Raw genomic sequence first — 17948 nt, 5'->3', positions numbered from 1 at the left:
GATAAATGTGGTTTTCCACCCATAATCATTGATATCCTTAAGAAACTCTATATAGGGACTGAGGCTAGATTCATAATTAAATCATAGGAGGTGGGGGTAGTGAAGAGAAATTGTGTCTCTCATCAGGGATGCCCCCTATCCCCATAACGTTTTTACTTTCTTCATTAAACAGTTAGCTGCCATGATTTGAAATAATCCATCTGTTTGTCCACCTATCGAGGGGATGGAAAAAATAACGTAATTCACTGATGATGTGATTTTATATTTGAGGGCTGATAGCCAAAATATCCATAATGCTATACATGAAATTAATGATTTTACTTGAATTGGGGGTTATAGAGTAAATCAGGGGAAGACAGAACATTTAATATTTACTTCATCACACTCCAAGCTCCCAGTAGGTTTACAAATGGTTCCTCGATGTCCTGTTAGGCATTTAGGGATGTATGTTACAAATTATACCTCCCAACTATTTCATTTATATTATGACACAACCCTCACCAAGACAAGAAAGCAGTTGTAAAGATGGACTTTGCTACCTTTATCATTGATTGGCATGGTTGCTTTGGCTAAAATTCCCATTCTTTTCCTGTTTTCCTTTCTTTTTTTAATTGACCCCTGAAAATACCAAGTACTCACTTTAAGGAGTTAGATACCATTATTAGAATCTTTGTTTGGTCCAACCAAACACAGGGTGAAAATGTCCTTTCTGCAACTAGATACAACCAAGGGAGGGTTAGCTTTGCTGCATTTTCGGTTATACTATCAGGCTGCATGAACTGATTCTTTAGTACAACTAGCAGCAGCAACTACACCTTAGGATAATTTATTGTTATGTATCATGATTAGACAGGGAAAGCCCAATTGGTTTGTCATTTTTTTTTGTCAAATTGCCAAGTTACCCAAGAAAACAAGGTATAAAGTTTTATAAGCCTTGGCTTCGTGTATTCAGATAATATTTTAATCTTGGGAAATTCCAGTATGTCATGCGTATACTGCTATACAAGTCGGGGGGATTTGGGGGTCAGTATTATCTAGAGCAATTCTACAGACATGTCAAGCATTATGGTTCAAGACATTAGGGGATTTTATAATGGTTCAAACTTGATGCCATAGGACTCAATAATTCAACAATTTGGCAGCCAGCATTTGTTTTTATATTTTAGCTTCAATCAAATAATTGGTTTTCTTAAAATGAATTATGTGGTAATGAAGGAGGATATTTGTTTAATTGCCCCCTATATCAATGCAACCACACTTTCAGGAGTGCGAAATTGGTACCAGGCACAACAGCAGAAGGTTAGCCAGACTATGTTACCTGAATTGTTGCAAAAAGTTTCCCAGGAAACCAACTGTAGATTTAATATTAAGTAATGGAAGTGCCTCAGAGAACTAGGCCATAGATCGCATAGACCTGTCAATTTTCAAAGAATGGTGTCTCTATCTAGATGGACAGCATACCACATGCTTCCTAGATTACAGAGGATGTTTTCATCTTACCCAGATCAGCTTTTGAGATGTAAAGGCAGCAGATGGGGGCATTTGGGCTCACATTTGTTTGGAGTGTTCTATGTTTCACCAGTTTTGTGGTGGTATTTTTCAGGTAATTAGCCAAACCACTCAACTCAAACCTTATTTCCCCGTCCCCAATGTTACAGCTGTTTGGTTCCTCGCATGAGGTATACCATATGTGCAATTATCAACAACCCTTTATATTAATGTCCTATTACTTAGCGGTAATCTTAATTACTCCTGGTCCCGTTGTCCTTGTCCCATTCCTTAACTAATGGGAGATGACCATCTCCGCTACAGAAAAAAAGAACAGGAGCATGCTGAGATACCCAAACCACTCCCTCCCACTGGGAGTCCATATGCGGTACCAGCCAAGCATGCAGCCTGAAAACACCTAGCCCACAGCCGGAAGGCCGGCCACCAGGGATGGAGGGAGGGGTGTAAAGAATGGGACGAGGACAATATGGACCAGGAGTAATGAAGATTACCGGCAAGTAATAGGACATTACCCTCCTGTCCTCGTCTCATTCCTCAACTAATTGGAGAATACCAAAGCAGAAAACCCAGCCTTCCTGAACCCCACCAATGACAGGGGCACCAGACCAAAGAACGGCACTTCAACAGGAACAAAAGGAGCCCCCATGAAAGGGGTAAAAAGCAGGTTGGAGCACACAACCAACAATACCCCCAACCAAGAGGACAGAGCAGAGACCCCAAAAACCAGCAGGGGACGACCTGAAAAAAACACAAGAACCCCCCATGAAAGCCAGAAGGGGGCCCCATATGCAGATCTGAGCCCCAAGGGAACAACCAGAGGGGCCAAAACAAAGCCCTCCCCCCCGGAAGCACCAAAGGAAGTCCAGGAGAAGCAGACGCGCTCCAACAGAGAAACAGAGCCTAGAAAGCGCAAACGACCAGGGACGAAGCTCATGGCCCCAGGGACCAGGCAGCCACCCAACCAGGAACACAACAGGCCAACCCAGCCCAGTGGCCAGGAGCAGATGAGAACAGGCCTCACAGGGCGGCAGGGCCAAAGGCCCGGGAAGGAACACCGCAGAGGCAAACCAGAGAGCGAACCACCCCACAAAACAGGGAAGAAGGAGAACCACAGGCACAGGAACCCACACAGGATCACACCAAAAGCGAGGGGAAGGAAGACGAAACCGAAGAGGCACGCCAAAGCAAGAGATGAAGGAAAGACACGACCAACCACAGGACCACCCCAATACACCAGGGGAAGACACCAGAAGAGCCGCAAAGACCAAAGAGGGCAGAAACAGACAAGAAAACAGGCACAGACCCAGAGGAACAGCCAGGAAGAAAAGGGGGCAGGGAACCCAAGCAAGCCCCCCCCCCAGCCGACAACAGCAGCAACAGGGAACCCAGGAGACCAGTAACCAACAGAAGGACCAGGCCACAGGGCAGGCCTGACCAACGGCCAACCCCAGCTGAGATACCTAAGAGCCGCAGGAACAAAAAGGCTGCCCCACCGGGAGAAGAACCCAGGGCACAAGAAACAGGGAAGCGGCCAGGCCCGAGGCACGCACCCAAAGCAGGAGACACCGGGACAAGAAGCCCAGCAACTCACCCAACAGAGGCCAGGGAAAGCAAAGAAGCTAAACCCGAAGCAGAACTGGCAAAAAAACCAGGGCCCAACCAAGAAAGACAACAACTGAGGCTGAACACAGAACCGTGGAAACCAAACCCCAGAACTGGAAAGGAGGAAACACTGCCAAACAAGAGCCGACCACCTGTCACGAAGACAAAGGAGGACAACAAGGAACCACTAAAGGCGAACCCCAAAAGGAGCAGTAGAAGGGCAAAACAGGAAATACCAACAAGGAGGCCAACAGCTCAACCCTGCAATACCCACAAGTGCCCACGAAGCCAGCCGGAGAAACCTGCAGGCCGGCCAGCCAGGAGAAACCAACACAGCGCCACCAGGAACCGGAAGGAGAACCAAGAAGGGGCACTGGGAAAGGCACCGCATCCAACCACAGCCAGGCCACCCCAGAGAGCAGAGAAGCAGAGGTACGGAGCCCAGTAGCCCACACAAACGACCCAGCGCCACAGCCAGCAGCAAAGGAGCGGCACAGGAAAGGACAGAAGACCAGCCCAGGACCGTGCCAAAGCCCAAGAGAACGAACGGCCAGGAAAGCACCCAAGCAGGGCCCAAAAGAGGACCACAAGCAAGCAAGGGCCCCACAGCACAAAGCCCGACACCACCTAGCCGAAAAGCGCAACAGCGACCCACACTCCTAAGCGAACTGGTGGCCAAACACAGGGACCTCAAGGGTAAACCCAACAGGCCCAGGCCCCACGAGCACACCAGAACAACTCAGGCACCAGAAACCAAAGGAGAGGAGCCAACAGGGGAGTGGGAACGGACACAAACAAGGGGAGAAGAACACCCCAAAGCCAACAAGAGATCAAGGGACACAGACACCACAGTCTTATAAACAGCCTGTGGGGGAGCTCAGGCCCAATGACAGGCCCCCAAAGGGAAAAAAGGCCAGGGCCCCAGACCCGAGGTAAAGCCAACCTCAACCCAAGCGGAGTGAGAGGAGAGGGAAGCAGCAAAGTGGCCCACACACCAGGGGAGGCCAACACCCATAATCAGGAAAAGGGCACAGCAAACAGGGCAGGGGACAGGAGCCAGGCACCCGAAGAACAGGGGGGCACCCAAGGCAGAGGCCAAGGAAGACCAATGACACCCAGCCACCACAGGAGGCAAAAGGAGCAGCAAGGGGAAAAGCAAACCCAAACCACAACAAGCCAACAAGGGAAACACAAGCGGGGCGAAGGAAACCACAACCAGAAACCAAACCCCAGCAACCAGGCAGCAGGCGAGAAGCAAAGCCAACTCCATCCAGAACCCACCAGGGCCACAACCAGCACCGCACCGGAGCCAACAGCCCAACAAGGCCAAGCCCCACCGGAACAGAGGGATGGCACAACAGCCCCCACTGACTGAAAACAAGGGGGAGAAACCAGCGAACCAGCGGAAGGCGGACACCCCGAGCACGGGGCAAGAAATAGCACCGGAAAGGAAGCAAGAAGCGCCCAACAGTGAAAAATGCAGACAGGCAGCCAGACAGGCACGCATCTGGCCCGAATCCACAGAAGGGCAGGAACCAACGGGCGAAAGGGCAGCAGGCAGCCGAAGGAAGCCCAAGAACAGCAAGGCACCAGGACTCAAAAAAGGGCAAAATGCCAGACAAGCAGCCAGGGCTGAACAGAACATGCCACAGCAACAGGCAAACCCAGGTGCACCCCAATCCAGGCACTAACCAGGGCTGACCAGGGACAACAGAAGCCCGCAGGGCAGGACTGCCAGAGGCCCAGAGGACAGAGCACAGAAGCCACAAGAAGAAGCCAACAAACTCCGGAAGAGACCGCCCAAAGCGAGCCACGACCCTGCAAGAAGACACCACCCCAGGAAGGAACGAGGGCCGACCTGGCCAAACAACAGGGCTGGCAGCAGGTGCAACAGAAGCCAAGGTCGCAAGCCAGCATAGCAGGAGAATACAGCAGGCTGCAGGCACTAAGGGGACGGGCCAACAGCAGACCCCGACCCCCAGCCCAGACGCCAGCCTGCAACATGCGCCGAGCAAGAGAAAAGCCAGGGGGTCAGGGAAACCCAATAAGGAACCCAGAAGAACCCCCCCCCCCACCCCAGGAAGAACCCTCCAAAAAATGGCAGCGGCCCAGGGGAATCCACTGCCCAAAATAGACCAGCGAATGCAGGGGAGCCAACGGCACAGCCATCCGAAGTGGCCAAGGAACGCCAGGAAACCAGGAGCAGGGGCGGCAGAGAACCAGGCCGGAGATACCAAGGACCCCGGACAAAGACAGCAAATGGACCCACTCCACATGCAGCCCAGAGGGCCAGCACGCAGGAACAGGAGCCAACAAAGAGAAGTCGCAACAGGAATCCAGCAGCACCAGGCGAGACCCGAGGATGACGGGATCCAACAGCACCGGACAGCAGCAAGGAGCCCGCACAGCAAGGCCACAGGGAGACCAGCAGGCAGCAACCCAAAGAGGGCAAGGGTGAAGACACACCAGCCAGGGTCGCAAGCGAACCCCACGGAAATCTCAAAAGCCCACCGAAGCAGGAACATCCAGGCAAACCTCCATCCAGTTAGAACCAGACCCGACCCCGCCAACCAACAAAAGCAGGCAAGATCAGGAGGACACAAGGAGGCATGGCCGGAGGCCAGCACAGCAGCACAGTAGCACAGCACAGCACAAGCAGCATAGCAGGAAAAAGAACCTCCTATGAGGTATGCACCAGGAGGGAAGACAAACAGCACCACAAAGTGATCAACCCCCCCACCACCAGCCCCGGAGCCATACACCTACGAGCACTGAGCCAAGGAGGAAACCATGAGCAACCAGCACCCCCAGGCAGACAGGAGACCCGACCCCACAGAACACTGGAGGACAGCAGGCGGAAACAGGGCGCCAAGGCCGCAGGCTAGCACAGTAGCACAGAACAGGCAGCACAGGCGGAAAAAAGAAACGCTATGTGGTACTTACCAGGGGGGCATACAATAACCACCACACAGTGATGGACTCCCCTCACCACCAGCCCAGGCACCAGGCACCAACGAACGCCGAGCCAGGGAGGAAAACAGGAGCAACCTGCACCCCCAGTTGGCCAGGAGGACCGACCCCACCGGACAGCAGGTGGGAAGAGGGCGCCACAGCTGCAGGCCAGCACATGAGTAGGTCTGCTTAATTCAGACACTCTGTTCATCACCACCCCCTTTTCTGAATCACTGATCTTTGGACTGGGTAAGAGTGGTCTGCTTAATTCAGACACTCTGTTCATCACCACCCCCTTTTCTGAATCACTGATCTTTGGACTGGGTAAGAGTGGTCTGCTTAATTCAGACACTCTGTTCATCACCACCCCCTTTTCTGAATCCTGATCTTTGGACTGGGTAAGAGTGGTCTGCTTAATTCAGACACTCTGTTCATCACCACCCCCTTTTCTGAATTATGGTGCAGTGAGCTAAAAAACGGTGATGGATAAAGCCCTGATCTTTGGACTGGGTAAGAGTGGTCTGCTTAATTCAGACACTCTGTTCATCACCACCCCCTTTTCTGAACCATGGTGCAGTGAGCTAAAAAACGGTGATGGATAAAGCCCTGATCTTTGGACTGGGTAAGAGTGGTCTGCTTAATTCAGACACTCTGTTCATCACCACCCCCTTTTCTGAACCATGGTGCAGTGAGCTAAAAAAACGGTGATGGATAAAGCCCTGATCTTTGGACTGGGTAAGAGTGGTCTGCTTAATTCAGACACTCTGTTCATCACCACCCCCTTTTCTGAATTATGGTGCAGTGAGCTAAAAAACGGTGATGGATAAAGCCCTGATCTTTGGACTGGGTAAGAGTGGTCTGCTTAATTCAGACACTCTGTTCATCACCACCCCCTTTTCTGAATCAGCACATGAGTACAGCACAGGCAGTATAGCATAAAAAAGAAACCGCTATGCGGTACTCACCAGGGGGGCAGACACACACCACCAAACATAGACTGACCCCGAACCACCAGCACAGTCGCCATCCATCAAAAGTGCTGAGCCAAGGAGGATCCAGGAGCAACCGGCACTCCCAGGTGGCCATGCAATGATCAGGATCGAAAAGCAGCCCCAACCGGCAACCAAGGAGCATCAGGGGCACTGCCAAGCCAGGCCTGAGGCTCCTCAAGCAGCAACAGCAGCTCGTCTCTCAGACCGGCCCATCCATAGGAAGACGCGGCATACAACCCAGAAATGACCGAGAGGAGCAGCACCCCAGCCACAAAACACCGGCCACCCAACAACGCGGCTCCCGGCAAGCCCTACAGGCCAGGAGACCGCAGGATAGGACCTCGAGGACAGCCCAGCAGCTTGACGAGACATCCAGGAAGAAGGTAAGAACCGGCAATCCACATCCCTTTCTGTCGGAAGACAGAACAAAAGAAAAGGCTGTATGCTGGGCTTTAACCGCTTATGTACTCCCAGTGGGAGGGAGTGGGTTGGGTATCCCAGCATGCTCCTATCTTTTTTTCTGTCGTGGAGATGGTCATCTTCAATTAGTTAAGGAATGGGACGTGGACAGGAGGGACCTGCGGGTAAAAGCCATTGCGGTGGCACATTCTCTGATCCTACAATGTTGGAAAACTGATACAGGTTCATTACATCATCAATGGTATAATAAAAAGATCAGAACTTGAGCTTTTGAAGAGGCATATGCTAAACAGGTAGGGGCCGATCTGAGATTCAATTCAATTTGGAGGGCCTTTCTGCAGCTGTGTTTTGTTTCAAAGTCTGGTATTTGGGGCCTCATTAGGATCGCGGATGGACTTGCTTACGTCCGCGACCCCAGAGCAGGAGGGAACCTCCGCATGGCATGCGGAGTTCCCTCCTGTGCAATTAGGATGTGACCGCCACCCTGGCGGTCACATACTCTATTTTTAACATTGTGGCGGGTGCGGCTTTAAGCTGCACCCGCGGCAATGTTAAAAATGCAGGTGTTGCATTTGTATGCAGAAAGAGGCAGGCACCGCGCGGTGCCTGCCGCATACAAATGCAGGGGGGTACCATAGGTACCCCCCCATGTGTACCCCCCACCCCCCCTTCACCTAGGGGGCCAACAACGGGCCCCCGCAGTGAAGTTACACATGCTTTTCCACGGCAGAAAACCTGCTGCGGAAAAGCATCTGAAACAGGCCATCCTAATATGGCAGACAGTGTCTGACAGACACCGTCACCATATTAGAGCTTTTCCACTGCGGTTGTAAGCCAGCCACGGCGGAAAAGCTGCGGACGGAAACCAGGACCCACCAGCCATCCTAATGTGGCGGTGGGTCTTTGGTGGGTCTGCTGCAGATTTTCCGCATCCTCCGGGCCGGCGGTGGCTTCCGCCGGCCCAGAGGATGCGGAAAATCCGCAATCCTAATAACTCCCTAAGTGCAGGCTTTTGTGTTCTTTTTACGATATGTTATGTTTTAGCAGATTTAATTTTCTGAAATGTATGGCACGTAGGATTACGCTATAATGAAGCACTGGCTAATGAGATCGGTTTGACTTGATTGGGTCTAGTATTATCGATTTCACTATCTGCAATATTGGCTTTCATGTATTGAATGTGATTTGTTATTTATTTATGCGTGCTAATATGAACTCTCACTGGAATCATCTTTCAGTATTTAGGCATTTATGAAGACCTAACAATTTTTCTTCTCCTCCAACAATAGGGTATGATATTCTAGACATTGAGCTGAATGATACATTTTATTTTATCTATTTATCTTTCTTACATTATCTTAAGATAGATAAACGAGTGACATAATGCACTTTTCTACACTGGTGCACTTTAAAGACTTACATATTATAGACTAGTGATTGAGATGTATGATGAACTGTATTTTATCTATTGTACATGTATATGCGCTAAAGCTAGAAAATTGGGATGAACAATGCACTTTTATATACTGATGCAATTTAAGATATCTGTTGCTGCTAATGTCTAATGATGATTTGTGTTTTTTCACTCTTGCACTTTAATGATTGGATGTGTCGCTCCTGCTTGTTCTCGAAGGTATAGATGAGCTATAATGTTTCTTTATCTGTACTGCTCACGTAAAAATGTAAATTTAAAAAAAAAACGTCTTGTGTCCTTTGTGACGTGTCAAAATAGTTTAGCGCACTGAAGCCATTCATATAAAAGAAAAGCAATTTCTACAGTTCGGCAGAGAGGTGTCATCTTGGACTCTAACAGACGATAGATAGATCACTGATTAAGGCATAGTGCTACCATCATAGCAATTAATAAGGGATGGGATTGCACAGTAGTTGGGGTAATACAACCAAGTCCTACCCAATGCATACTGGTATATGTAATCAAAAAACATCTTTATCTCACTTAAGAAAGTGGTCGCTTTCATATTTAAGTGCAGCCCAGTTTTTGGTAACCCTTGATGCATGTTTCATACCTTAAGTATTCTACAGAATGGAAAGTCTGTGGTGTAAGGGCATGTTTACCCACTTTATTATTTTTTAATTCGATCCAGCAGTGCTCCCAGTTAGTAAACTCAGGGTCCAGAAGCCAAATTATTGGTTCCCAAATGAGCATGCTCATGACAGCATGCGAAATTTTACCAAAACCGCAACACTCTTTGGCAAATCAGTAGAATCATCTTCCTCTGACGAAATTCAGCTTCAAAGCAGCCTTACTGTCATCTTGGTTGCAGTGAGGCAGATTACATGCATTGAACTAGCGAAGAGCAATTTTGCCCTGTCATTGCTCTGAACAGCCACTGAAAAATACAATTCTCAGTCAGAAAAAATGTTGCTCTTGCTGGGATCGGAAGGTTCACTGATAGAATACAGTGGTGGCTAGTGATTTTTAAAAGTGGTAGGGCATAAACGTTGTGATTGTGTGTTGTGTTGCAAGCCAGCCTGAATGGAGGGACTCTTGCGGCAAGGAAGAAGAAAAAAGCATTTGCAATGCAATAGGTCTCGCATTAGGAAAGTGTGAGCTATTGGTATTGTAAATGACACATTTTTTTTAATATGTGTTGGCTTTGAAAATATATAAATTAATAGCATTGTTATTCAGAAAGCCAATAGCTTACACTTTCCTATTGCGAGTCCTATTGGCTATGGCAATGCTTGTTGGTAGCAAGCAAGGACAGTGCTTTCGTGGTGCTGAGTGATGATGTGGTTGGGCTGAGTGATGTGGTGGTGTATTAGAGTGATGTGGTGGTGTCCCCGAGTGATGTGGTGGTGTCCCCAGAGTGATGTGGTGGTGTCCCCGAGTGATGTGGTGGTGTCCCTGAGTGATGTGGTCGTGTCCCCAAGTGATGTGGTGGTGTCCCTGAGTGATGTGGTGGTGTTCCTGAGTGATGGAGGGTGGAGTTGGAGGTTGGAGTTGGAGGGTGGAGTTGGAGTTGGAGGGTGGAGATGGAGTTGGAGGTTGGAGTTGGAGGGTGGAGTTGGACTTGGAGGGTGTAGTTGGAGGGTGTATTGGAGGGTGGAGTTGGAGGGTGGAGTTAGAGGGTGGAGTTGGAGGGTGGATTTGGAGGGTGGAGGGTGGAGTTAGAGTTGGAGGGTGGAGTTGGAGTTGGAGGGTGGAGTTGGAGGGTGGAGTTGGAGGGTGGAGTTGGAGTTGGAGGGTGGAGTTGGAGGGTAGAGTTGGAGGGTGGAGTTGGAGTTGGAGGGTGGAGTTGGAAGGTGGAGTTGGAGTTGGAGGGTGGAGTGGGAGTTGGAGGGTGGAGTTGGAGTTGGAGGGGGGAGTTGGAGGGGGGAGTTGGAGGGTGGAGTTGGAGGGTGGAGTTGGAGGGGTGAGTTGGAGTTGGAGGGTGGAGTTGGAGGGTGGAGTTGGAGGATGGATTTGGAGTTGGAGGGTGGAGTTGGAGTTGGAGGGTGGAGGGTGGAGGGTGGAGTTGGAGGGTTGAGTTTGAGTTGGAGGGTAGAGTTTGAGTTGGAGGGTAGAGTTGGAGTTGGAGGGTGGATGGGGAGGGTGGAGGGTGGAGTTGGAGGGTGGATTTGGAGTTGGAGGGTGGAGTTGGAGTTCGAGGGTGGAGTTGGAGGGTGGAGTTGGAGTTGGAGGGTGGAGTTGGATTGTGGAGTTGGAGGGTGGAGTTGGAGTTGGAGGGTGGAGTTGGAGGGTGGAGTTGGAGGGTGGAATTGGAGTTGGAGGGTGGAGTTGGAGTTGGAGGGTGGAGTTGGAGTTGGAGGGTGGAGTTGGAGTTGGAGGGTGGAGGGTGGAGTTTGAGTTGGAGGGTAGAGTTGGATTTGGAGGGTGGAGTTGGAGGGTGGGGGTGGAGTTGGAGGGTGGATTTGGAGTTGGAGGGTGGAGTTGGAGTTGGAGGGTGGAGTTGGAGTGTGGAGTTGGAGGGTGGCGTTGGAGTTGGAGTTGGAGGGTGGAGTTGGAGGGTGGAGGGTGGAGTTGGAGTTGGAGGGTGGAGTTGGAGGGTGGAGTTGGAGGGTGGAGGGTGGAGTTGGAGTTGGAGGGTGGAGTTGGAGGGTGGAGTTGGAGTTGGAGAGTGGAGTTAGAGGGTGGAGTTGGAGGGTGGAGTTGGAGGGTGGAGGGAGGAGGGTGGAGTTGGAAGGTGGAGTTGGAGGGTGGAGTTGGAGGGTGGAGTTGGAGGGTGGAGTTGGAGCGTGGAGTTGGAGTGGAGGGTGGAGTGGGAGTTGGAGGGTGGAGTTGGAGTTGGAGGTTGAAGTTGGAGTTGGAGGGTGGAGTTGGAGGGTGGAGTTGGAGGGTGGAGTTGGAGTTGGAGGGTGGAGTTGGAGGGTGGAGTTGGAGGGTGGAGTTGGAGGGTGGAGTTGGAGGATGTAGTTGGAGGTTGGAGTTGGAGGGTGGAGTTGGAGGGTGGAGTTGGAGTTGGAGGGTGAAGTTGAAGGGTGGAGGGTGGAGTTGGAGGGTGGAATTGGAGTTGGAGGGTGGAGTTGGAGTTGGAGGGTGGAGTTGGAGTTGGAGGGTGGAGGGTGGAGTTTGAGTTGGAGGGTAGAGTTGGATTTGGAGGGTGGAGTTGGAGGGTGGGGGTGGAGTTGGAGGGTGGATTTGGAGGTTGGAGTTGGAGGGTGGAGTTGGAGGATGGAGTTGGAGGTTGGAGTTGGAGGGTGGAGTTGGAGGGTGGAGTTGGAGTTGGAGGGTGGAGTTGGAGGGTGGAGTTGGAGTTGGAGGGTGGAGTTGGAGTTGGACGGTGGAGTTGGAAGGTGGAGTTGGAGTCGGAGGGTGGAGTTGGAGTTGGCGGGTGGCGTTGGAGGGTGGAGTTGGAGTTGGAGGGTAGAGTTGGAGGGTAGAGTTGGAGGGTAGAGTTGGAGGGTGGAGGGTTGAGTTGGAGGGTGGAGAAGAGCTAGCCGGTGGCAGTGGCAGGCTCCCTCCGCTTGTGTGTTAACTGGCCATTTTATCTTGTACGCTAATTAATAGCATTTTAATATTGCACTGAATTTTTAAAATTGTAGTGTGCGCTGATGTAGAGCGCTTTTAATCAATAGAAATGCCTGCTTGTGTGTTTTAACTGTTACGCTTACAGCGTTGCTTGCTAACTTACCTGCACGATTTCCGGGGCTGACATACTAGTCCGGGGGGTTACTAACCTCCTGCACTCCCGCCCCGTTCCGCCGCGCCCAGTGTGGGCGTTTGCTGCGGAGGGTGAGGAGGAGCCCAGCACTTCCGGGCTCAACGGTCAGCGCTCTAGTGCGCTGTATGCATTTCCTCTATTTAAAGCAGGTGAGAAAGCGGCCACTTGTGGAGAAGAGCTAGCCGGTGGCAGTGGCAGGCTCCCTCCGCTTGTGTGTTAATTGGCCATTTCACTTGTACGCTAATTAATAGCATTTTAATATTGCACTGAATTTTTAAAATTGTAGTGTGCGCTGATGTAAAGCGCTTTTAATCAATAGAAATGCCTGCTTGTGTGTTTTAACTGTTATGCTTACAGCGTTGCTTGCTAACTTACCTGCACGATTTCTGGGGCTGACATACTAGTCCGGGGGGGTTACTAACCTCCTGCACTCCCGCCGCGCCCAGTGTCGGCGTTTGCTGCGGAGGGTGAGGAGGAGCCCAGCACTTCTGGGCTCAACGCAGGGAGGTCAGCTCTCTAGCTGCCCCTCCCTCCTAATTTCCATCTGCCTACATATGTGTGTGGGACCGCGACCGTGCAGCGGATGCGTGTAGCGGGCGTGACGAAGGCGCGCCGAAGTTGCGCCTAAGTTAAGCCCGACTGCGCCCGTCCGTGGCCGGTCGGGGCTAGGGGCCACAATCCCTGCCCATTTTGGGCGAGTCCCCATCCACTATGATAGTCAGGGGCTTCGTGACCTATGCCCACCACTAAAAACACCCTGCAGACGATCTATGGAGGCGATTGCGCTTCATGATTGCCCCTATTGCTCCTTTAAATGCATTAGGGAACCCGCCGGCTGTGCTGATGGGCGGAGAGTTAAAGGAGGCCTATTGAACTGTCGATCTCTGAGTAAGCACTGCATTCAAATATGGGATCTCCTGTTGGATGAGATGCTAGACATTCTTTTTCTAACGGAGACGTGGTTGGGCGAACACTCGGACCCGGACATTATCAACGCGGTCCCTCCAGGATATTCCATAGCCAGAATTGACAGGGGAGGAGGAAGAGGCGGGAGGATTGCTATTATTGTAAAGGCCCCATTTGAATGCACTCTACTCCCGACTAAGCTAGACAGTAGCGAAGCTGGTACGTTCAATCTGAAGCTTAGTCCAAAGGATTCTATATCCGGGATCCTCTTATATAGACCCCAGGCAGCTACAGAAACTTCAGGTCTAGTATCATTGAGGGCGTCGCTCACCTAGCTATTAGACGGAGCAAACTGTTAGTTTTAGGTGACATAAACATGCATTTAGAAGATACTCAATTGAAAGATGTTACTGACCTTTGTCAGCAATATCAGGAACTTCAACTTGAGCTGAAAAACGACTCCCCTACGCATACACTCGGTCACCTATTAGATCCGGTGATGGCTAGCTGGGATGGTGTGACTGTGGATACCCCAATCCCGATTCCATGGTCAGATCACTATTTAGTTCCCTTCGAGATAATTAGCCCAGTCTATGGGAGGAACATAGCTGACACAAAAAAAAATTTGTATCGCAAATGGAAGCAGTTTTCCCAGAATAGTTTTAATATACTTATACTAAGCGGGGGTCCGCTGGATGGCGCGGATATTGAGAGTGCGAACTCTAAGCTTGATGAGCGCATTCTAAATGCCTTAAACTCCACGGCGCCACTAAGCAGCTCTAAGTCTTGTAGTAAAAGAAGCAGGACCGCCCCCTGGTTTACTCCAGAGTTACAGCTGGCTAAATCTGAGTGTAAGAGGCTGGAGCGCAGCTGGCGGCTGACATCCTGCTCTGGGAGTAAGGATGGCTACAAGGTAGCTATGAGGAAATATCAAAGGCAAGTGCGAGGGGCCAAGGCCGCATATTACCACAAGCGGATAGAAGAGGCAGAGCACTCCGCGAAGGAGTTATTTAAAATTTTTAAAGAAATATCCCAGGTACCGAGCCTAAACGCCCCGTCTACCGATTCGGTGGCAGAGTGTAACCGGGTGGCTGAATTCTTTGCTGGGAAAGTCAAGAATATCTATGCTTCCTTTTCTGAACAACCTGCTAGTGGCCTTGAGTTTATAGAACCACTGGGGCGGGGAGGGTTGACAGTGAGATTGGAGCACTTCGGTATATCCCCCCGTCGGAAGACCTTCGCAGTATCTGCCGCAGTGTAAAATCAGGCTCCCCGCGCGACCCTGCGCCTCCCAGGGTGCTGGCTGAGGGTTTGGAGGTACTTGAACCCCTGCTTAGGCAGGTGCTTCACGTTTCCTTCACCTCCCAACAGCTCCCGGCTGACTGGAAAAAGGCTATTGTCCTGCCAATCAGAAAAAAGCCGAATGTGGGTATGGAGGTTCTTGAAAATCTGAGACCTATATCTCTGCTTCCCTATTCGGCCAAAGTGGCATAGAAGGTCGTAAATCGTCAACTGGTGGATCACCTGGAGAGGGCTGAGATTCTTCACTCATCTCAGTCGGGCTTCAGGGCAGGCTTCTCGACGGAGACGGCCCTTCTGAGAGCCACTGAAACGTTTAGTTGGAGGTTGGAGTTGGAGTTGGAGGGTGGAATTGGAGGGTGGAGTTAGAGTTGGAGGGTGGAGTTGGAGGGTGGAGGTGGAGTTGGAGGGTGGAATTGGATGGTGGAGTTGGAGGGTAGAGTTGGAGGGTGGAGTTGGAGGGTGGAGTTGGAGTTGGAGGGTGGAGTTGGAGGGTGGAGTTGGAGGGTGAAGGTGGAGGATGGAGTTGGAGGGTGGACGGTGAAGTTGGAGGGTGGAGTTGGAGGGTGGAGTTGGAGTTGGAGGGTGGAGTTGGAGTGTGGACTTGGAGGGTGGAGTTGGAGGGTGGAGTTGGAGTTGGAGGGTGGAGATGGAGTTGGAGGGTGGAGTTGGAGTTGGAGGGTGGAGTTGGAGGGTGGAGGGTGGAGTTGGAGGGTGGGGTGGAGTTGGAGGGTGGAGTTGGAGGGTGGAGTTGGGGTTGGAGGGTGGAGTTGGAGGGAGAGCACGGATCGGAACGGATCCAGAACTCCTCAGCCAGACTCATACTCGACGCCCTACGACACAGCCACATCTCCGGACACCTAAGAGACCTGCACTGGCTCCCGGTCAACAAGAGAATCACCTTCCGTCTCCTCACCCACGCACACAAAGCCCTTCACAATCAAGGCCCGAGCTACCTCAACAACCGCATCAACTTCTACGCTCCCAAACGACACCTCCGATCAGCCAGTCACGCCCTCGCCGCCGTCCCCCGCATCCGAAGAGCGACACCAGGAGGAAGGTCCTTCTCCTACCTGGCCGCCAAGACCTGGAACTCCCTCCCGACCGACCTGCGCCTGACCCAAGACCACCTCGCCTTCAGGAAGAAGCTCAAGACCTGGCTGTTCGGGTAGTAGCAGCACCCCCCCCCCCTAGCGCCTTGAGACCCTCCGGGTAAGTAGAGCGCTCTATAAATGTCTATGATTGATTGATTGATTGAGAGCAAGGAGTAACAGAAAGAGCGTGGGTGCGAGAGCGAGAAAAAGACAGAGAAAGGGGTAGGAGGACGGAAAAAAATAACACACGAGTGTTGCGTACGGAGAAAGGGGAAAAAATAGCTAAAACACCTGGCGACTGCTTATATTTTTTCAATATTCAGCATTGAAAGGGAAAGTAGGTTAGTGAGAGGGCAAATGGTGAGGCACATGCACTGGCCATAATCCGCATTCCAAAGCCCACTGGCATCAAAAGAAGGGTGGAGTTGGAGTTGGAGGGTGGAGTTGGAGTTGGAGGGTGGAGTTGGAGTTGGAGGGTGGAGTTGTAGTTGGAGGGTGGAGTTGTAGTTGGAGGGTGGAGTTGGAGGGTGGAGGGTGGAGTTGGAGGGTGGAGTTGGAGTTGGAGGGTGGAGTTCGAGTTGAAGGGTGGAGTTGGAGGGTGGAGTTTGAGGGTGGAGTTGGAGTTGGAGGGTGAAGTTGGATGGTGGAGTTGGACTTGGAGGGTGGAGTTGGAGGGTGGGGTGGAGTTGGAGGGTGGAGTTGGAGGGATGGAGTTGGAGGGAACAGTTGGAGTTAGAGGGTGGAGTTGGAGTTGGAGGGTGGAGTTGGAGGGTGGAGTTGGAGGGTGGAGTTGGAGGGTGGAGTTGGAGGGTGGAGTTGGAGGGTGGGGTTGGAGGGTGGAGTAGGAGGGTGGAGTTGGAGGGTGGGGTGGAGTTGGAGGGTGGAGTTGGAGTTGGAGGGTGAGCAAGGAGTAACAGAAAGAGTGTGGGTGCGAGAGCGAGAAAGAGACATAGAGAGAGGGGTAGGAGGACAAAAAAAAATAACACACGAGTGTTGCGCACGTAGAAAGGGAAAGAAAAAGTTAAAAGCACCTGGCGACTGCTTATATTTTTTCAATATTCAGCAATGAAAGGGAAAGTAGGTTAGCGAGAGGGATGTTACGGGGAGAGTGAGAGAGAGCGCGAGAATGAGAGAGAACTACAGGAGAGGAATGGAGATAAAAAAAGCAAGGAGTAACAGAAAGAGCATATGTGTGAGAGCGAGAAAGAGACGTGAGGAGAGGAGCTTTTAGTGAGGGGCAAAAGGTCCGCTGGGGAGCTTTCGCTAATGCATGGCGAGTGTAGGGCTAAAAGAACAAGATAGCGGGGAGTGCATTCCTTTCAAGTCTGATGGGGATGCAGGGGAGCGGCAGCCTTTGAGGTCTGATGGGGGGGTGGGGAGCAAATGGTGAGGCACATGCACTGGCCATAACCTACATTCCAAAGCCCACTGGCATCAAAGGAAGTGTGGGAGGGAACGAGCATATGGGGTGTGAGCGATAACGAAAGTAAGAGGGGGAGCAGGAAGGGAGGCCGAGCGCTTGCTGTCGAAAGCAGTCCAGAGGCCAGCTTCGCGCTTGAATGCCTCACATGCACTGGCCATAATCCGCATTCCAAAGCCCTCTTGTTAGGCTTTCCTGGAGCCCCTACATAATTTCTCGCAGAAGCAATGCGCAAACGCATTGGCTTCAGCGAGACTTAAAAAAAGGCTGAATGGTGCAAGTTAAAGCAAATTTCAGAAAGCGAGTATGTTTATAAATGTAACGCATTTAACCCTGTCCCTTATCTCGCTTCATTCCTCTTAGCCTGACTAAAACAGGAGGGTTTAAAATAATACTTTGTTGCACCTCACCCTTTATTTAGCAACACAGAGGCTTCTCTTGAAAATGCAAGTTAAGATAAGTATACCACAAATGTCATCGGCGCTCACTGCAAACACACCAAGGGCCAACATTTTAAAGTGGCCTCCCTGAGACCAGAAGAAACCCCCAAGGGGCGTTGCACAGCTCGGCAGCCGGGCTGAACTGAACTCACAACTTGTTGTCCTTGCATCAAAGCAGAGACAATTAC

Source organism: Lissotriton vulgaris, chromosome 8 (assembly GCF_964263255.1).
Source record: "Lissotriton vulgaris chromosome 8, aLisVul1.2, whole genome shotgun sequence".
Classification (NCBI taxonomy): domain Eukaryota; kingdom Metazoa; phylum Chordata; class Amphibia; order Caudata; family Salamandridae; genus Lissotriton; species Lissotriton vulgaris.
This window is presented reverse-complemented; position numbering follows the sequence as displayed.